The sequence below is a fragment of the Schistocerca cancellata genome, chromosome 1 (genome assembly GCF_023864275.1).
Source record: "Schistocerca cancellata isolate TAMUIC-IGC-003103 chromosome 1, iqSchCanc2.1, whole genome shotgun sequence".
In the NCBI taxonomy this organism is placed as follows: domain Eukaryota; kingdom Metazoa; phylum Arthropoda; class Insecta; order Orthoptera; family Acrididae; genus Schistocerca; species Schistocerca cancellata.
In genome coordinates, this window is record NC_064626.1 from 364,037,964 (window position 1) to 364,060,930 (window position 22,967).

At 42.4% G+C, this 22,967-nt stretch overlaps 1 non-coding gene across 1 annotated transcript; it reads left to right on the plus strand.

Moving 5' to 3' along the window:
• Positions 1-15,141: 15,141 nt before the first annotated feature.
• Trnat-ugu (transfer RNA threonine (anticodon UGU)) lies at positions 15,142-15,216 on the plus strand. The gene has a single exon. It is a non-coding gene; the product is annotated as a tRNA-Thr (tRNA).
• Positions 15,217-22,967: the final 7,751 nt, after the last annotated feature.

Genomic DNA, 22,967 nt, shown 5'->3' on the forward strand with positions numbered 1-22,967 from the left:
TTTCTGTTCGCAAAAGACATAAAATTCACACCCAGCGACAGCATGGTTTCTGTTCACAACTCTTTGAAAAGACGAACAACACTGAACATTCACTTGAACACTGCACTAAAAAGTTGGCAAACATGGCATACCACAGCCGATAGCAGGTGGAGGGGAAACTGGACGGATGATGGGAAAATAAAAAGGGGGTAAGGAGAGGAAAAACGAAGGGGGAGAGAAGGAAAGGAGCCGATGGAGGATGAGGACCCATAAGAGGGGTGGGCAGACGTGACAGGGAGTGGGGAAGGCAGAGGAGGGGAATACAAAAAGACTCGGGGGTGGGGGGGGAGAAGGGATGTAGGGAGAGGTTAGGTGGGGAGAAAACAAGGTGGAAGGGGAAAGAGGGAGCCCAGGGAAAGGACGGAGGAAAGGAGGGAGGGTGAGGATCAGAGTTGATAGGAGGGATATATGGAGGGAGAGAGGGCATCATCTGGGAGGGGGAGTTGATGGAAGCAACCTTTGGAAAGGTGATGAAGGGTAGGAAGGCCACAACAGTGAAGGCGTAGCAGGGGACGGAGATGATCAGAAAAAGCAATGGGCCAAGCACTGAGCCCAGAGACACACCACACAGGACATCGGCTACATTGGATCTATCTTCATTAATACAAACAATCTGTTTACGATGCTCCAAAAAAGACCTAAGAATACCCAAGCCACTGATTAGAAAACCTAAAATCTCTAATTTATGGTTCTCACAATGAAATGCTTCACTCAGATCACAAAAGGTGACCAGAGCAAACTCCTTATCTTCGAATACGTGGAGAACCTTTTTAACGAGCCAATCAATAGCATGAGTGGTTGATCTATTTTTCCTAAAACCAAATTGCTCTTTGGAAATAATAGAATTATTATCTAGAAAGTTACACATTTGGTTATACATAACAGTTTCTAATACTCAAGAAAAAACAGGAGTGAGGGATATGGGGTGGTAACTAGACGGACATTTTCCATCTCCATTCTTATACACAGGAACAACTCTACATAACTTCAGTACATTGGGGAAAATTCCCTGTGTCAGACACTTATTTATAACATAAGTTAGAGGGCTGACAATGCATTCAATAACATTTTTCAATATCTTACAGGATATGCTGTGTATATCGGCCCTGCTCAAAGACTTACACTTATTTACAATATTTAAAACCTCCTGCTGCGTCACTTCAGAGAACAAAAATTATGTCTGTCATGCCTAAACGCCAAATTATTTTCCATCATTTTGAGCAGCAGTTTCCGCGGGTTTAATGATATTTTTCTGAATATCCCTAACTGACTGTACACAGAAATAGTTAAAATAATTTCATGAAACAGCTACCTCTTTTGGTTTGTTATTTTTGGCGACTGAGTTTATTATATTCCAAGCTTTTTTACATTTATTTTTTGATGCCTCAATACTGTTAGTGTTAAGTTGTTTTTTGCCTAAATAATAGCTACTCTATATTTTTTCTTAGCTTCTGTAAAGAAAAATTTGGATTGCTGAGTATTTATCTTTTTATTTAGATCGAAAAACAACATAACTTTAGTCTTTAAATTGGCTAATTCAGGAGTAAGCCACTCTTTATTTCTCTTTTTGATTTTAGATTCACTGGTGGTCACTTTAATTTTACATTTTCTTTGCGGAATAGTCATTTTAAACAAAGTATTGAATATTGAAAAAAATTTCTCAAAGACACAATCAGCTGACAAATGTTCTATTTTAGCAAACATATCAAACCAATTGAAGGAACTAAGCTGGGTTCTAAAATGAAACAATTTTGTGTTATCTGCAGATCTTGTTACAACTAATTTGGACTTATGAGATGTATTGTGAGTTACAAAAGAATTTTCAAAGGTGAGAAATACACCATCATGATCAGAAAAGGGAAAGTTGACTACAACACATGAAAAAGTTGATCTTATATAGTTTGTTAGGATGTTATCAAGACAGGCCAAGCCTCTGGTTGGTTTGGTATTGCGGTAGACAAAGTTAAACTGCCTAAGTAAATTTTTAAATTCTCGTACACTGGGTTTATCTTCTGTGACATCAAAGTCAGCATTTAGGTCCCTCCCTCCCCCCCCCCCCCAATTAGTATCTCATAGTTTTTACCACTTGTTACCATTAAAAAACTCAAACAATTCCCCCAATTTTTCAACAAACAAAGAGGGATCACCATCTGGGGAACTGTAAAGAGATAAAACTACTAACTTTATGTCATTTATACACATTCCTGATACCTCAAAAACTCATTCCTTACACAGAGAACTCACATCTAGTTTGCTACTATAGCCCAGCAAAGAGTTTTTAACGTAGACTGCAGTACCACTGTGTATACACTTATCCCTGGAGAAGTTACTAATCAGTTTAAAGTCATCAAATTGAATAAAGCAAATTTCATCATATTTACACCAATGTTCATTAACACAAATTACATCAAACTGATGTTCTAAGGCAAATTCATTCAATATTAGGGAGTTACTACTCAGCCCTTGCACATTGAGGCAGCAAATTCTGAGATTGGTTATTTTGTGAGGAATTAGAATCAGCACTGATATTACTATTCACTGCTAAATCAATGTGCTTGGTTAGACTAGAAAAGTATTATCAGAGTGTACAGGGTGGTTACCATTGTATTCTAAGGCTATTGCATTATGGTAATTAGCTTGATTCAGACAACATTTTTCTACTATGTCTACAATAACATCTGAGACAAATCTTTTACCTAGCCTATTTAGGTGAAAACCATGAGATGCATGAAAACTCCTACCAATGTTGTTGAGGTCAAAGAAAGTGACATTACTAAAGCGTTTACACATCTTAAACATTTCCTGGTTAGCCTTCTTCACCTCTTGATTGATGGCTGACCATACAGGTAGATCATACTGTGTTGGAACAGAAAAAACACAGATACGTTTGGCACTCCGAAGATCTTGCAGCCTGTCTTTCAGTGAGGAGATAAGATTTTGCCTTTCATTTCTCGCCACATCGTTTGTTCCCACAAGTAGTACAGTAACGTCGAGGTCTGACTTGATACTTCCCACAGGACTTTGGATGGCTTCCTTGTAGCATGCCACTGGTCTCACAAAACTAGTAACATTGAAGTTGCTTTTCTCCCTTATTCCAGCATACACATTCGTACCTTGGCTATCAGCATGAATTTGAATGTTTACGGATCTTCTAGGCATAGGTACAAACTTTCTGGGGACTTCTTTACTAATCTTTGTTGTTGGCTTGAATTGTAGATTAGACCTTGAATTGGTTTGGATGCAGACTGGGGTTATGCTCTCTGCCCCATCGATAGCTTCCAAAATACCATACTTATTTGAAAGGGTTATATCACGTTTCGGGTTATTAACAGATTTCGTGCTGTTTTTTAAAGGCACAATATTCCACTGTTCTACCTGACTAGTACCAGGCCTGTTTCTAAGCGGCGGCCAGTTGGCGTCGATATTAGGCCTATAACCTATTTCTTATGACTCACTATTAACCAACCTTTTACATAGTTCCTGGTCGTTCTGCTCACAGCATTCTTTGGGTCGTCTAATTCCTTCACACAGTAATTCGTTTTCTTCTTTCAATTGCTGAAGAATAGCATCAGATGAATTGTGGTCTTTTGCTGCAACATTGCATTGCATGCAACCGATGGTGGCGTGTTTGTCGCTGTTAGTAGTAGTTTATCCTGTAGTGAAGTAGAAGTGTATAGTTTCTGTGAATTATTATGGGTGGAGGTTACACTCAACAACCGAGCTAGGTTAATAGTTGGCTCCTTTTACCGACCTCCCGACTCAGTAGCATTAGTGGCAGAACAACTGAGAGAAAATTTGGAATACATTTCACATAAATTTTTTCAGCATGTTATAGTCTTAGGTGGAGATTTCAATTTACCAGATATAGACTGGGACTCTCAGATGTTTAGGACGGGTGGTAGGGACAGAGCATCGAGTGACATTATACTGAGTGCACTATCCGAAAATTACGTCGAGCAATTAAACAGAGAACAGACTCGTGGAGATAACATCTTGGACCTACTGATAACAAACAGACCCGAACTTTTCGACTCTGTAAGTGCAGAACAGGGAATCAGTGATCATAAGGCCGTTGCAGCAACCCTGAATATGGAAGTTAATAGGAATATAAAAAAAGGGAGGAAGGTTTATCTGTTTAGCAAGAGTAATAGAAGGCAGATTTCAGACTACTTAACAGATCAAAATGAAAATTTTTGTTCCGACACTGACAATGTTGAGTGTTTATAGAAAAAGTTCAAGGCAATCGTAAAATACGTTTTAGACAGGTACGTGCCGAGTAAAACTGTGAGGGACGGGAAAAACCCACCGTGGTTCAACAACAAAGTTAGGAAACTACTGCGAAAGCAAAGAGAGCTTCACTCCAAGTGTAAACGCAGCCAAAACCTCTCAGACAAACAGAAGCTAAAAGATGTCAAAGTTAGCGTAAGGAGGGCTTTGCGTGAAGCGTTCAGTGAATTCGAAAGTAAAATTCTATGTACCGACTTGACAGAAAATCCTAGGAAGTTCTGGTCTTACGTTAAATTAGTAAGTGGCTCGAAACAGCATATCCAGACACTCTGGCATGATGATGGCATTGAAACAGAGGATGACACGCATAAAGCTGAAATACTAAACACCTTTTTCCAAAGCTGTTTCACAGAGGAAGACCGCACTGCAGTTCCTTCTCTAAATCCTCGCACAAACGAAAAAATGGCTGACATCGAAATAAGTGTCCAAGGAATAGAAAAGCACTGGAATCACTCAACAGAGGGAAGTCCACTGGACCTGACGGGATACCAATTCGATTCTACACAGAGTACGCGAAAGAACTTGCCCCTCTTCTAACAGCCGTGTACCGCAAGTCTCTACAGGAACGGAAGGTTCCAAATGATTGGAAAAGAGCACAGGTAGTCCCAATCTTCAAGAAGGGTCGTCGAGCAGATGCGCAAAATTATAGACCTGTATCTCTGACGTCGATCTGTTGTAGAATTTCAGAACATGTTTTTTGATCGCGTATCATGTCATTTTTGTAAACCCAGAATCTACTCTGTAGGAATCAACATGGATTCCGGAAACAGCGATCGTATGAGACCCAACTCGCTTTATTTGTTCACGAGACCCAGAAAATATTAGATACAGGCTCCCAGGTAGATACTATTTTCCTTGACTTCCGGAAGGCGTTCGATACAGTTCCGCACTGTCGCCTGATAAACAAAGTAAGAGCCTACGGAATATCAGACCAGCTGTGTGGCTGGATTGAAGAGTTTTTAGCAAATAGAACACAGCATGTTGTAACTATATATGACGGTAGTATCTGTTCCCGAAAGAACAGTTACCGTGGATGACCATGCAGCTTTGCTAGAAATTAAATGATAATTAAATGGATGCCCTATCTGCAAACAGGCGTTGATGTACTTCATTGGGGACATGTTGAAAATGTGTGCCTCCACCGGGACTCGAACCTGGGATCTCCTGCTTACAGGCAGACGTTCTATCCATCTGAGCCATCGCGGGCACAGAGGATAGTGCGTCTGCAGGGACTTATCTCTTGCACGTTCCCCGTGAGATCCCCATTCCCAACATGTCCACACCACTACATTCGTAGTGCGCCTAATAGATGTTTGCCCATCATACTCATTACTCGTGGTAGATTAATCTACCAAGTCCCGTACGAGTTCGGGCAAAGCGTGTGCATTCGCACAAGAAGGTCAATGGCCGGGAAGCTATATTTTAACTATATATGACGGTAGTATCTGTTCGCGAAAGAACAGCTACCGTGGATGACCATGCAGCTTTGCTAGAAATGAAAGGATAATTAAATGGACACCCTAGCTGCAAACAGGCGTTGATGTACTTCATTGGGGACATGTTGAAAATGTGTGCCCCGACCGGGACACGAACCCGGGATCTCCTGCTTACATGGCAGACGCTCTATCCATCTTTTTTTTTTTTGACCACTTCTTTTTTTTCTTTGTTTTGTTTTTCTTTTAGAATGAACAAAAGTATATATCATTTCTAGGCTGCCGTTGCGCAATATAAGAAATGAAATGTCTTCTTGAGTTTTTTTTTTGGCCAAGTAAACAGAAATTTTTATGGTGCACAAAGGACTATCACTTCATAGTTGAAGGAAAGTTGCTCCGCTGCTCTGCGACAGAAGGGAAATGTGAAAACGAAAAAAAGAAGCATTTAAACGGTAATTATGATTTTCAGCATATTTCCAAATATCCTCCTGTAGTCACAATGTTGGCTCATTTGAAAGTGTTCAATTTCTATGTAAGAATAATAGTCGAGGAAAGTAGCATTCCTATTCTGCACAATAAACGATGCTGTGTGGCCCATGATCCACGTTGCAGCGTTGTGTTTTGCTCGTGGATATCTCAGTTTTTGCGGCTGAATGATCTCTAAAAGGTCAACACCACAGGGTGTCGTACGATCTATTACCGACAATCGTTGACGAAGAAATGTAGTAATTTCTTCTGCATGTCCGCACGTGAACCTATGAATAAGCGTATCGACTCTTCCGCATGCGTCACAGTTGGGCGTTGGATGAAGGCCTATTTTATGTAGCTTTTCATTCGTTGCTACTTTATCGTTGACTGTTAGATACCAGTCGGCTATGACGCGTGACGGTAACACGTCGCTGTGCACATTCCGCCATACTATACTCCAATGTGTATGTGGATGTTTGTCTTCGAGACGATTCCTGTGGTTTGTTGTCATGAGATGGCCATAAAGCTTCCTGTTCGTCAGGCTTCCGTTATCGACGATGTTGTGTCGAATGTAGCTCATTTCCATGTAGTACAGTCGCACATGTCGGTAAGAAAGTGGAATGCCGGCGATATTAACGGGTGGGTCAAGGCTCTGAGGCTTCCACCGCTGAATGAGGTTTGTGATGATACTGGTCCACCGGGTACGAAACTCCTTCCTGATGCGATTTAGGAGCAGGGTGACACATTTTTTGTGTACTTTAATGAGGTTAAGGCCATCTTTGAACGAAGGTAAGGTTAAGGTATCTAATTGAACTTTGAAAATGTGCCCCCTAAAAAGAAACCAACATAACGCTTGTTGTATACTCTTGGCTAGATGGTCGGTGATTGGAAGAATTTGCGCCAAATAATTCATCTTGCTCGTAATGGCGATCTCGATGGTCTTAACTTTCTGTAGTATGTTCAAGTCACGGTCGGAGTGAAGTATCAAAGCAGCACGTAATTTATTAAGCATGTGTGACCAGTTCTTCGTCAGGAATTTGTCTGGTTTGGCCTCAAAGGTAACACCGAGGGTTGTGTGATAATCCCTGACCTTGCACCAGGTAACATGTGATATGTCTCCGATACCACCACCGATCTGCAAAGCTGTGGTTTTAATTCTATTTAGTATTGCTCCTGAAAGAAAGGTGAGGGTTTGTAAAAGAGTTTCCGCTGACAGAAGTTGTTGCGATGATGACACAGTTACGCATATATCGTCAGCATACGCAGTGCATGGGATAGTGACAGACTCGACGCTGAGTCCGATCCCACTATGCGCTAAGTTGTTCAGTAGCGGCTCTACGGCAGTGGCGTACAAAACCATTGACAGAGGACATCCTTGGCGTATGGATTGCTCAATGGAAACTTCTTTTGTAAAATGGCCATTAATGAGAATCCGTGAAAAGGCGTTTGTAGTAAGTTTGCGAATTAATTCTGTGAGATGAGGTCCAAATCCTAGTTTCTTCATGCTTTTAAAGAGGAAGTCGTGACGTACACGGTCGTAAGCCTTCTCAAAATCTAGAAAGATCAGAGCGCCCTGTCCTTTGGTTTCAGCATATGAACAGATGATGTCCCTCAAATCGCAGGCAGCTGAGATTGCACTTCGGCCTTGCACAGCACTGTACTGGTAACTGCCTAAAACCTTGTACATAACGGTTTGCATCCTTAGCTTAATCGATCTGGTGATGATTTTGAAATCGGCATTCAGGAGTGTGATGGGTCGCATGTTTTCGACCTTCCTGCTGTTTCCTTTTTTCGGTAAGGGCAGGATGATACCTTCCGTAAATGCCTTGGGTATAACTTCCAGGTGCCAGAGTTCATTCGCTATCTCGAGGAGTGTCGGACCGAGGAGGTTCCAGTAACGCTGGTAAAACTCAGCGCTGAGACCGTCGGGTCCTGGTGACTTCCCTTTCTTTGCACTGTGAACCGCCAGTCGGCTTTCGTCCTTTGTGAAAAGAGATTCTAGATTTGCATTATCCTGTTGTGACAAGCGACAGCTCAAGGTCCTAAGAAAATCGTCGCACGAGTGTTCATCAACGGATTGCTTCTTGTAAAGTTCACTACAATAGTCGTAGACGTGCGAGATGATGTCACGTTGCTTCGTGATGGCATTCTCAGCGTCATCAACGACGGCTTCAATCAACATGGCTTTACACCGTTTCGTCGTTCTCAGGATGTGGTACAGAGAGACCCGTTCTTCGGCGGCAACGTCCTTGGGGTGGGCTCGCACGATGATGCCTTGCATTCGTTGGCATTGTATCGCCGTGATTTTCGCCTTATATCGTTTGATCTTTACGTCGATATCGCGAGAAGGATTGTTAGTGCGACTGTACAGTTCTCTCAAACAGCGATAACAAAACTCAATAGTCTGTTTCTGCCAAAAGCTTTTTTGTCGGGCGTAGCTCATGAGGGTGAGGCGTAATTTAGGCTTAGCACACTGAAGCCACTACTGGAGAACGCTATCGTAACGACGTCGTTGCCGCTGGAGCTGTTGCCACGTAATGTTCACCTCCTCTTCAAGTTGGGCATCCTGCAGAAGGCTGACATTCAATTTCCAGTAGCCTTTCCCGCGGTATATTTGCTGGCATTGTAGGTTAAGGTAACACTGATATGCACAATGGTCGGAGATGTTGACAGGAGCTATGTCACAGTTCACAGTGTGTCGCTGGAGGGCATCGGACACATAGATCCTATCCAGCCGACTGGCAGAATGACTGGTTACGAAGGTGTACGCTACCCGTTCACTGTGCAGTTGTTGCCATGTATCGTGAAGACGCATGCCACGAATTAAATGTTCAAGTTCGAGACATCTGTTCGTGTTAGGAGTTTGGTCTCTGTCGTTAAGCACACAATTGAAGTCACAACCGAGGATGAGATGTGCACGATAAGCGCTAAGAAGTATGGGAACCTCGTTTTTATAAAATTTTGAACGATCTCTCTTATGAGTGCTACCTGAGGGAGCGTACACGTTAACAATCTGCACACCATTCACTCGAAGAGAAATGCCACAACCACTAGGCAGCCGCTGCACATCCGTAAATGGTTACTGTCGCGCAGAAGTATGGCAGTGCCTACAGAATCCTGGAGATTGATGTTATCAATGAGAACGTAACCTGGCACTTCTAAGACTGTGACTACCTCCTGTAGGAGGGCAATATCAACGCTGGTACCATACAGGAAATCAGTTAACGAACGGCGTTTCACCGCACTTTGAATTCTATTGACGTTAAGTGTGGTAACGTTGTAGGTTTGGCTATCGCACACGATGGTGCAGAGGACAATTAGCTCTGAGTGTGGGATCATCCTTCTCGACGGCTTTGAACCAAACTCGTTTGGAACGTCTGGAGTACGAAACGAAATGTCAAAACCAATAACATGTCAGGGAATGGAAATGTCGCAGCGCGATGGTCATGCGCGAGAGCAGCTACTGCTGCATCTCCTCGTTCTGCTGCCACCACGGCTCATTGCTGTCGGGGTGCTGCGCGGTGCCGGCCGCGGTGGTCTAGCGGTTCTAGGCGCTCCGTCCGGAACCGCGTGACTGCTACGGTTGCAGGCTCGAATCCTGCCTCGGGCATGGAAGTGTGTGATGTCCTTAGGTTAGTTAGTTTTAAGTAGTTCTAAGTTCTAGGGGACTGATGACCACAGATGTTAAGTCCCATAGTGCTTAGAGCCATTTAAACCATTTTTTTGCTGCGCGGTGCGTGCGCCGCCCTGCCCGCCACCTCCGGCTGGGTCTGTCAACGTGGTCGCATCCGCCTGGCCACCACGCGGGGCTGCGACTGACGTCATCGAGTTCCTGCGGGAACGCTGCTGCAGCTGCTTGCTGCTCTGGTCGCTCTTCCTCTTAAGGCCGGTTCCCACTAGAGCGCGGCAGCGCGGCGTGCGGCAACGGCAGCGGCAAGCGCTTTCCCCGTTGACGCGGCAGCTCGCGGAATCGGCGTTCCCATTTGGAAGCGGCAGACGTTAGCGGTAGCCAATGACGGACAGCCACTGAGGTACGGGGCAAGACCCACTGAAACGCGCGGTGCATTTGAAAAACTATATCTAGTTGGGTGAAGACATACCAATTTTTCATTTTCTGTACAATGAACTCTTTCACATATTCCATTATGCATGTTTTCTCATTTCACCATAAACAGATTGCATGACTACCATTCATCATTGTTCACTATCTAGCACATTTCTTAAGAATCATGAAAGAATAATACATATTTGGAACAAAGTTTTCGAAACCAGATTTTAAATTATAAGACATTTCCCAGTGCAGACGCAAACCTACAATACTTTATTAGTTATGAGCTGCAGTTTACAACTAAAGAGACAGTAAATGGTAGCAAATTAAAGAAATGGAACTTGAATAAGACCCACAGTTTTTCGATAATCTTAAAGTTAGCGTAATGCAACGACTGACTGAAACAGAGGAAGGAATCCGCTAGAATACGAATGGATATCTTTGAGAGAAGAAGGGGTGAATGCAGCAGAGTATGAGAACGGGAAGAAGGTACAGTAGAAATCGTTAGATAAAACGTGAAATATTAAATCTGACAAGAGGGAAAAATATAAAAATGCAGCAAATAAAGTAGGCCATTGGAAATAGAAATGTCTAAACATGACGTTGACAGAAAGTCCAAAATTGCAACGTGATTTTGCACTTGGAAAACATAAGGGAATGAAAATGAGAAAGAACAAAGAAAACTTTGCTCAAAGGAGAAGCAACTGTCAAGAAGTCATTTGGCAAGCCAGAACTAAGCAAATAAGAGAAGGCTAGATAGTGGAAGGAATATGTAGACAGGAGAGGGGGAGGGGTTGTACAAACGAACATAAGTACGATGTTCGATTCCTGTGAGATGTCTGAACATGCAAGGCAATACTGATCCTACCACTTAACTAAGTAGACACACTGAAGAACAGCGAAACTGTGTTTATAGCATTTGCATGTTTAGAGAAAGGTTTTGACAATCTTAATTAAAACATTCTTTGAAGCTCTGGAGATGTCATCGATAAAACAGTGGGACACAAGATTATCTACAACTTGTACAGAAACAAAACTGCATTTCTAAGACTTCAATGACTTGAAAGGGAAGTAGTAATTGAGAAGGCAGAAGTAGAGAGGATATAAAATGAAGACTGTGAATAGCAAGAAAAGCGTTCTGAAAAAGAAAATTTGTTCACATGGAATATAAATTGTAATGATTGGGTACTATTTTACGAAGATATTTGTGTGGAGTGCAGCCTTGTAAATGAAACATGGGCGATGAACAGTTCTGTCGAGAAGACAATGGACGCTTTCAAAACGTGGTGATCAATAAGAATGCTGAACATTAGATATGAGGATCGTGTAACTAAAGAAGAGGTACGGAATTAAATAGAGTAGGAAGAGGAAATTACGGCACAACTTTGACTACAAGAGGGGTAAGTTGACAGGACATATTATGAGGCGTCAAAGAGTGAGGACAAAGGGGTTGGGTGAAAGTATTCTGATAATAATCATTTGTTCAAATGCTATTCTACTATTTTATCTGTTAATGTAAGCAGTGAATTTAGTCTTCCATGCACTCCTCCACAAAACATTTAAACCAAAACTGAAATCAGCTGAACACCAAACCTTTCAACCACTGTCTGACAACTACTGCATTCACTTTCAACTTTCTATAACTATCACTGGCTAGCCCCACACATATACAGATATAAGAAGAACAGAAATAAACAAACAATTTCAGCATATAATTCTTTAGGTTGGCAACATATACATAAACAAATCAGACAGGAAGGGGCATGAGGTGAACACACTGTAGTTACGACTTCAAATCAGTGTTTCGGTAAAATGTCTACAGCTAATGACAGAAGAAAAAAGAGCGAACATGAAAATGTGCTTATGTTCCATAATCTAAGTTTTAGTTCAACCTCCAGCATGTGACCAGGTGAGGGGAAACGTATATGTCCGAAAATGCCTTAAAGTAAAAGGCGAAACGCGTCTTGAACCAATAAAGTACACTCGATAAAGAAAAAAAAACGTTTGTTACTTACCAAAGGAAATAATCAATAGCTGTAGATACTTAGCAAATTACATCTTATGACATACCAGCAAATTAGTTTCTGTTTAACTTCTCATCCACACGCTATTAAATGCTGTTTAAAAAAATCGTCTATCCCTTCTGAAAAACTATAGTTTCTTTCATATCTCGGTAGATAAACAGATTTTGGATATTTATCATGCGACGAAATACATGACTTTTTACAAGTTATCGTTTGCAAAAAAACGCTTTTAGATTTCTTGAACCGTTTACGAAATTTGCAGTTGATACAACCACATGGTTTACAACGAGCAGGACGAAGTATCGGTCGCGTCGCGAGCGACCCGCGCGTGGTCACCGCACAGCCCGTCCGCCTACATATCACCCAATATCTCGAGAGCGGTGATAGCTATCGTTCTGCTCTCAGCTTTAAAAGCAATTTCGATATGTTGACTAAATTTCATACGCAATAATGTATTACCTAAAATGAACTGTACGCAAAGTCCACGCAATGCGTTTTTACCTCTGCACACTCATTAAAATTTCGTGTAAAGGTTTACGTAAATGCGATACAGCAAGTAACCACGACGAATATCGAAAAGAAATTCGGCCCTTTATCGAGAGAAGATATCAGGCTGTAACATGCCCAAGAATCAAATTTTTCTACCGAATAGTTTCCTTGGAATCGGATGATAAGTATTTCATAGCTGCCGCCGCGTCCGCGCCAGCGGTTCGGCGAAAGTTCTTGTGGCCCGGGGTTGCGTACCTGACGTCACGCTCAGCGCGGTCTGTGATTGGCGGCGCGCACCTGGGGCGCGTCACGCGGCAGCGGAATTGGTTCGACATGGTCAAACCGCGACGCAGAGCCCGCCGCGCCGTGCCGCTGACGCCGTTTCCATGGCAACCACGCCGCTGACGCGCGGCAGCCCTAGTGGGAACCGGCCTTTAGCCGTTACGGTGCTCTGTTCCCTCTCAGCGCTCAGTAGTGCCTTCAGGTGTTTGTTCACGAATGCGTTCTTGCCTCGCGGTGCCCTCGCAGCGCACGGAGCAAGAAGATTGAGGTTCAGTCTCGCTGCCACTTTCTGACATGTGTACAGGTCTCAAATCATCCGACTTTTCCTCTTTGCTACTATTCCCTTTGCTTCTCCTTCGGTGGCCTTTCTTCGTTTCTGCTGCAGTCTCTACCAATAGGGGTGGTTCAGGCAAACTGATCTGCACCCGCTCCTGTATCTCACACGGCTTAGTTTCAGAGGTGGCTGGCACATCGTTGCTATCCAGCGGTAACTGCCCGGGTGAGGATGACGGTGCCGAATCGACGTCCATCCTACCGCGAATGTCTTCGGCACTGCATTCAACCTAAACTGGCATCTCCGCCTCGCTAACACGTTCCGGCTGCCGGGGTGGTGGTACAGTCCCTGCGACTAACTGACTCAATAGCAGAACAAGCTTTTCACTACCGTCTGCAGGACGTTCCCGTGGAAGTTGAAATGGACGTCGACGTGTACAGTTCATCCGCAGATGTTCTGTTGAATGGCAGATCGAACAGGTAGGGGGTTGTCCAATGTAAGTTACCTGTGCACGACAGCCGCCAATGGCAACATACGAAGGTATATGCTTTTTTAAGTCTACACGTACACTTCGCACCCCGCTGTTAACTTGGTAGTGATATGCACTCGACCATTTTTCATTTGTAACTGACAAAACAGCGCCGTACAGTGAAAGAGAACGTGCAATCAGATCATTAGGGCACTCAGGTGGCACATTAAATATCCTGACGGTTCTCACTCCGTATCCCGAAGGCACGATTTGGACATTACTAATACTGCCATCATTATGACGTAATGGTCTAACACCAGCATGCTCCTCAACGAATTTCTCATAAGTGTCACTCGAAATAAATTTGATAAATAACAAGTACTGCACAAAGTCCAACTGGAACGTGTCGGCTATATCTTCAGGCAATTTCAGATCCTCAAAGATCCAATCATGAATTTCAAAAACCGTCGGTCGCAAGGCAGCGCGATCGGAAACACACTGAACGCTGTTCGCTCTGTTAACTGTCGACATCTTACTTACAACAGTTATACAGAAACAAACGTTAACAGCGCTCGCACACGCCGCTCAGCTCTCCACCTCAGTACTGCTCGCGACGTAAACACTGGCCCGCGCTACCGCCCGTCACCGCGCGATGTGCACTGGCCGAGTGCCTGAACACGACTGTAGCCCTGCAGACGCAATATCCTCTGTACCCGCGATGGCTCAGATGGCCGGCACGGTAGCTCAGCGTTTTCGGTCAGAGGGCCAGCTGCCCTCTGTAATAAAAAAACTGAGTTAATGGATCAACAACGAACTAAAACGGGTGTCTTTCGACGTCCGCCTAGAGCATGTACAACGAACGAAAACGAACAAAATGAGATAAAACAAAAAAAAGAAAAAAAAGAAGGATAGAGCGTCTGCCATGTAAGCAGGATATCCCGTGTTCGAGTCCCGGTCGGGGCACATATTTTCAACATGTCCCCAATGAAGTACATCAACGCCTGTTTGCAGCTAGGGTGTCCATTTAATTATCATTTCATTTCTAGCAAAGCTGCATGGTCATCCACGGTAACTGTTCTTTCGGGAACAGATACTACCGTCATATATAGTTAAAATATGGCTTCCCGGCCATTGACCTTCCTGTGCGAACGCACACGCTATGCCCGAACTAGTACGGGACTTGGTAGATTAATCTACCACGAGTAATGAGTATGATGGGCAAACATCTATTAGGCGCACTACGAATGTAGTGGTGTGGACATGTTGGGAATGGGGATCTCACGGGGAACGTGCAAGGGATAAGTCCCTGCAGACGCACTATCCTCTGTGCCCGCGATGGCTCAGATGGATAGAGCGTCTGCCATGTAAGCAGGAGATCCCGGGTTCGAGTCCCGGTCGGGGCACACATTTTCAACATGTTCCCAATGAAGTACATCAACGCCCGTCTGCAGCTTGGGTGTCCATTTAATTATCATTTCACAGCATGTTGTAATCAATGGAGAGACGTCTACAGACGTTAAAGTATCCTCTGGCGTGCCACAGGGGAGTGTTATGGGACCATTGTAGTATACAGAGAAGTTGCAGCATTAGAAAATTGTAGCGAAATGCAGGAAGATCTGCAGCGGATAGGCACTTGGTGCAGGGAGTGGCAACTGACCCTTCACATAGACAAATGTAATGTATTGCGAATACATAGAAAGAAGGATCCTTTATTGTATGAATATATGATAGCGGAACAAAGACTGGTAGCAGTTACTTCTGTAAAATATCTGGGAGTATGCATGCGGAACGATTTGAAGTGGAATGATCATATAAAATTAATTGTTGGTAAGGCGGGTACCAGGTTGAGATTCATTGGGAGAGTCCTTAGAAAATGTAGTCCATCAACAAAGGAGGTGGCTTACAAAACACTCGTTCGACCTATACTTGGGTATTGCTCATCAGTGTGGGATCTGTACCAGATCGGATTGACGGAGGAGATAGAGAAGATCCAAAGAAGAGCGGCGCGTTTCGTCACAAGATTATTTGGTAACCGTGATAGTGTTACAAAGATGTTAAGCAAACTCAAGTGGCAGACTCTGCAAGAGAGGCGCTCTGCATCGCGGTGTAGCTTGCTCGCCAGGTTTCGAGAGGGTGCGTTTCTGGATGAGGTATCGAATATATTGCTTCCCCCTACTTATACCTCCCGAGGAGATCACGAATGTAAAATTAGAGAGATTCGAGTGCGCACGGAGGGTTTCAGACAGTCGTTCTTCCCGCAAACCATACGCGACTGGAACAGAAAAGGGAGGTATTGACAGTGGCACGTAAAGTGCCCTCCGCCACACACCTTTGGGTGGCTTGCGGAGAATAAATGTAGATGTAGATGTAGATTGTCCAGGCTAGCGTCGTTGCAGCATGGAGTACAGAACCACTCAGTATTATCTTCGGACAGGCTCTGTTCGTCGACGTTGGCACATTTAAAATGGTTCCACAGATCACATTTATCACAAAGGATGCCGTTTCGCACAATTTTCTTGCATTTCACACACTTAATGTTTAATAAAATTCTACTTTTTAGCGGAACTGAATGAACTACGTCCTTACTGACCGGCGCCATCTTACCCAGCTAGAATGGAAACAAGTTTACAGACACCAGGATGGTATTGAAAAGAAATATACTGAGCAGGAAAAATAACAGACGAAATAGAAGAGGTTACAGATCTTGTCACTAGTGATTTCTGTGACACAGATGAGGCCAAATAGTGTTGGCATTTACATGATAATTACAATGAGTATGCAGAATGTCAGTAATTAATACTTATGTATTCTTTATTTGAAATTGACAATGTCACTTATGTGACATTATGCATTACACATATAGCCTGTTTACGATAGCCATTGTATTCTTTGACCCCAGATGATATCAGAAATAGCAGTAATTTTCTCCTGAAATAGAGCAGACTTTTTCACTTACACAAAGGTTATTTCATGAAATCTGCTTGATCAATCTACATTCTTATTTATACACAGTATATCAGCTCTCTGCAGTCATTGTAAAACCTTTCTTGTGGAAGAACATTAATTGCAAAATATATCCAGGTCGTCATAGAACATTTGGAGTCTATCTAGAAAGCAAAGGAATAAATTAAAATAAAAACTAGGATGACGCAAAAGCAATAAATACATTAGTATGGCATGAATTAGTGTGGCGAACACAGGTTAACTTCCGATATTAGCAGATGACGACACTGCTGCCTCCAACAATGTCATGTGACAACTTCCTCCCCAAGAACGGTTTCATCTCCTCCTGTTCCTTTTCATTGATGACTATTTGAAATGTATTGTGGAATGTTCTGACATTCTGTTCCTTCAAATATAAATCGACTTTATGTCTTACATGTCAATGTTACTTGTCAACTCAGGCTCTTGTTAATAGGACCTGAAACTCTAAAAATCTCTTTTTATTACTGGGTATTTAATGACTTAATGAACATCGTTTTATTTTTATTAAGTTGCATGAAGTACAACAGCTGAAAATTTGTTGCAGAATAACAAATAAGTCATCGTGTATTTAATAACGACATGTTATTCTTAATGTCATTCACTTCTGAGCCAAATATTTGTGTCTCTATTCTTCTTATCTCGCCCTTGGCGCAATGTTATTCTGCAAGATGCCTGTTCTTATGTTTTCAGTTGCTACCGCACTGATAAAAGCACCTCTAGAATTTTTACTGTTGTATGTAAAGACAGCAGCTTTCGTCTCCACTGTAGTTTTAATTGTCATGTCGTCTGCTGTGACATCACTTGTTTGTGGCTGTATGATGGAAACCATAGACCAGGGGTTGGCAAACTTTAGCAGCAAGAGCCATAGAGTGCCAAAATGAAATAAATATGGGCCACACCTGTTAAAAATTTTGTGCATCTGTAACTGTATCGATGACATTAAAAATATAAAACACAAATATTTCATTGTAATTTTAATCAAGCAATGGCAAAAAGGAAATTAGAATAAAAGTAGGCAAATTAAGTGTGAATTTTGAAATAATAATACATTGTGACATCTGGGACAAACAAAAATTTAAAGTGATTTTGGAGGCTGTATTTGAGTGGCTGTTTGTGAATGATTGCTTTCATTTCTGAGGTATAAATTCACAGAATGGTTTTCATATGCTCATCTGTGATACAATAACAATATTCATGTTTTCTGTAGCTAAGAACTGAAAATGTTTGCTCACATAAGTGAGTGCTGCCAAAAATTGTAATTACCATAGTTATTTGATGAGTAAACAATTTCAATTCTTCAAAATTAGAGATGACAGTCTGTCATAAAATTTACAAAATTAATAATTTCATAGAAAGAGGTTTTTGTTGTTTCCTTTAAGCATCATATTCATTATATTTAACTTACTCAGTAAATCTGTCAAAAATGCAAGGTCTATTAACCATTGAGGATCAGTAAGTTCTTAAACACATTTGCTTTGTTCTATCACAAATGTGTTGCTTTATTTGCTGATGTCAAAAAGCCTTCTGAGTATTGCATTTCTAATTTGTGACAAAACAAGTGCTGTATCATCTGGAGGCGAGAGAGTGTGCCTTGAATTAACACCCAGTTTGCTGTTACTAGCGCCACGTCATCATAACGTGCCTGTGTGTAGCACACAAAATAATGTGTCATAATCTAAGAGTGAAATTAAAAATTGAAATAGCTTTTTCAAAGTTTGTCAGTATATAGAAACTAAACTCCACACGAACAGGCCATGAGGGCCCAATTATACTGACCAGCTGCCATGCCACCCATGGCGCACAGGCATCATAGGATGTGGATATGGAGGGGAATGTGCTCAGCACACTGCTCTCCCAGCTGTATGTCAGTTTACGAGACCAGAGCTGCTACTTCTCAATCAAACAGCTCATCAGTTTGCCTAACAAGGGCTAAGAGCACCATGCTTGCCAACAACGCTTTTTTTTAACAATACATAAACTTTATTTAATTTCGTTATATATAAATAGACATGAGGTATGTTTTGAATCCATTACATTTCGTTTTCTATTATCCTTTTATACAGTTATTTTTTATTTAATATCATTCTTGTGTACTGAGTTCGTTTGTTTCATTTCTAGGAGATTTTTTTCTGTTTGCATTTAATTTTAATAGATATTCAGTCTCTGTATTTATGTATGTGTCATGATGGTTGACTGGGCCATTTTTAATTTTAAATGAGTTATTTTGGCAATGATAAGTGTGAACAAATTTGCAATTTTTATTTGAAAACATGGAATTGATTATTGATTATTTTTTAAAGTTAAAGTGAGTAGTATTTTTGTAGATTTGTTAGCATCTGGTAAATGAGCTTTTATTTTTCCACAGAATGGGGGGGGGGGGGATTTTGTTTTTTCAGTCTACTTGTCATTAACTATTCCACTGGCAAGAGCATTGATAAAACACTGAACACGAACTACATTGCACTCAATACTGAATGAAAATTTCACTGAAGCACTAGACAGTTATGATGGGACAGCTGGCAGGCGCTGGCCTTGGCTGCAGTGGTGTGCTTGGGCGGCAGTGAGCGTTGCTGTTGGCCACCGTTCTTCCTTGAGTGGGCTTCTTCTGCAGGGATCTGGTAGGCACTCACGTCGGGAGGCTGGTATGGCTCTCCGAAAGATTGTTTGTAGGGCGATTTTGAGGAAGTTCGAGAATTCTGTTTTCTACATTTTGTACTTATTGTGTTCCTCCATTAAGTGTGATATATTCCATAACCTCTTGTTGGTTCTGTTCTATTACTGCATACACTGTTTGGCCTATAATCCATGTGGTGGTTTGTTTCTTTGATCTGGGAATGGTTTTATGTCCGGAACAGTCAATAGTTCGATGTTTATCCATTCTAGTGTACTTCTGTTTATCATGCCAGCATAGTCTTGCATGTCTCCCATATTTGTTTCGTTTGTCCACATTGGAAACGACGTTCCAAGGTGTCGTTTGCAATAGTAGTCGGTTATTTTCCTGATGGTCTGAGGTGAACTGCCACTGACCTTTCATTGGTGAGTACAGTGTTATTGTTTGCCTTCTACCACGTTTATCTGACTTTCGTACTGACTGCGCCTTGATGTGGGTTGAGCCATCCTTGTTTCCAAATGTATTTTGGTTTCTTTGATTCTGTATTGTTCCACTGCGCCTCTCCTCTCAATTTCGCATAGAGCTTCTTGATCGTCCTCATTCTTCTGCTGTGTCTAATACGTAATCTTTTTGTACAAAATATTATCTCAGGTTTTTCAGTTTGTAGGGTATAGTTGTTATGTTTACTGGTGCTTTTTCTGAGGCTGGTCAGTACGTATTTATCAGGGGGGCTCTCAAGGTGTTTGGGTTGTTCTCTGTTGTGGTACTGAAGCAGTGTATCAGCAGTGTGGTGCGTTCTTTCTAGACGCCAGTGAGGCCTACTCCCTCGTGGATGTCTAGCGTGCATATGGACCCCTGCACTTTGAATATTTCCCGACGCCAGAGGAATTAATGTATTGCTCCTTCAGTGGACCTTGCTGTTTCCTTTGGCGGTTAAGACACCTGTGCGAGGAACCCTATTTTAGACAGGAGTTCGTCGTTAATGAGCCTCGCCTTCTGGAGTAGGTCCAGCTCTCTGTTGCCATTCGTTCTGGAGAGATCTCTTATTACGTGTAACTCTTCTCTCAATTTTGCGCCAGCATAATCTTCGGTCATGAGTACATTTTAAGCCCTGGTCACTTAAGTGTTTTGTCAACTTTGTACCAGGTACTTCTTTCATACAGCTTTTTGCTCCCATTCGGTAGTAGGGCAGTTTTGTTCTTGTTTATTTTGGCTCCATGCTGCTTCTGTGAATGTTTGAAGGGCTTCATTTACTTAGTTGAGGACCTCTTTATCTCTCACGAAGAAACCAACGTCGTCAGCATACGCTTTGCACTTTAATGTAGTGCCTAGCAATGTGATTCCTGTTGTGGTGTCATCTATTTTTCCCAGCATAGGGTCCAGTCGAAATGCGAACAATCTCATCGAGAGGGGACATCCTTGACTTACCAATCTCTGTATTTTTATGGGTTTCATATTTTGGCCATTTATTGATGCTCGGGATGTGGCACTGCAAGATGTTACTTGCTTTATCATGTATATATATGCCCAAGTGATGCTAAATGTTATCTTTACATACAGAAAAGTATTATCTTCTCAACAATCTTCAAATCGTGAGCTACACCCTTCATTTTTATATATGAAATTAGTGAATTTACTCATGACATTATCGTTGCCTTTGTCTGCAGTCACTTTCAGAACTCAAATTAATCATCGGATTAAATAATTTAGTACAATTGCATTCTGAATTGCTGGTGTATCCATGTATCAACACAATAAAATTAAAAAAATGTGACTGGCTGGGGTAGTATGAATGAATACAATGGCGTATTTAAGTTTATAAAAATAATGACAAGTTTTTATTCATCTTTTTATAACTACAATCGAGCTGATAAATCTCACAAAAAATGACAAACATAAATCAGGAAAGGAATGGTGCGTGACTGGCAAAGCATTCATTGCGGTGGAAACTATATAAGTCCTCCCCCGCATTAATTCCTTTACAGCGCAATCACACTATGTTTACATGAATCCACTGTGAGGCCAAATTTTTTGCAAATGGAATCAACTACGAGCGGGCACACCACAAACGATGGTTCATGGGGAACAGGAAACTGTGAATATCATTTAACAACCCTACGGTGGTGCAGCAATACTTTACCCTTTCACCTTGATTCAGGTGGCAGCAGAAAACGGCACATTGTGGGCGAGGGGTGGCGAGCAGCGGCAGCTGTAATGTTCTGACGTGGCCATGAAAACTTGCAAACTACATGGACTGGCGTGCTGATTATTAGAACGTGGGAAACTTCCCTATCAAAGTCCTGAAATACCGGCGATTTCAGTGTGAGATGCACCCGTTCGCTGGTCTGCCAACCAATTTGAATCACAAGCACGGCGGTGTGTGCTGCAATTGTCAAACGTCCTACTCAGGACGAATAAGTTCGCTCTTGTGACACACGATATGTCTAAGATGACACAAAGCTCCACTGTCGGTACAGTTGGAAACTGCCACTAGCCCTTAGTCCACCACAAGTTACATATCACAAGTCTCATCCAATAGGCAAAGACTCAAGTTTCTCCACCAGAGTAGGACCAGAGGATGACGAAGCAAAGAATCGCAATCAGTTTCAGGAGCCAAATTAGCAAAAAAAGTTCTGCTGAGCTAGTAGCCAATCCAGACACATCAGCAGGGTTCCCACGCTGGTGGAGCAAGCCTCTGCTTTGCACATCCTGAAGGGAGCCAATCAACGACTCAAAATCTCCCTTGTCTGGAAAAGAAGATTTTAGACTAGGGAGGCGTCGATCTCACGGTAAGTATGGCCATATTTTGGAGAAAGATGTCTACCTAGACGGGACCACAATCCATCATTGACAAAGGTATCTAATCTTTCCAGGCCAACCATTTCCAACTTCTGAAAGAAGGCTGTTAAGCTTCCCAGACAGTCATGCATACGATATATATTCGCTTGCTAAAAGCAGTTGGCAACTTCCTGGCATCAGGGGAGTTACAGTCCTACCTCCACTAGAAACGTGCACCAGCTGCTCTGATCGTGTTGTACCAGCTTCTAACATGAGAATGCTTATAGCTTTATGATCGTCCCGCCATTTGCACAAAAGCTCAGATTGCAGCAGTCTCTCTTAAATGGCTTCTGCCACCCACTTTCCGCCATCTGGCCACCTTTGCAACGGACTGTCGCCTGGCCCAGGCAAAATGTTTTGTGAGCCAGTGCCCTCCTGCTCCAAACCTAAGTGAGAAGAGTGGAGTGCTATGGCCCGAGGTCACTGTCCAGGTACAATTTACAGAGTGCTGCTTCCCCGAATCACTAGCACAGCCAGGTCGCTGGACACAGCATTTGTGGCCCACAAGCCATCTTTCTCCCTGTTCTCCATAACCTCCACTACAGCCCCTCAGGTACAAGTTCTCTGCAGGCTACACATGCACTTATAAGGACATTCTGCTCACATTTCCTCATGTAAAAAAGTCGTAAACCACACATATAAAATGTAGTACTGGATAACATGGAGATCATGGCCTAAAATATGAATAGTAATCTGACTGACAGAGTAGTTAAAGTGAGA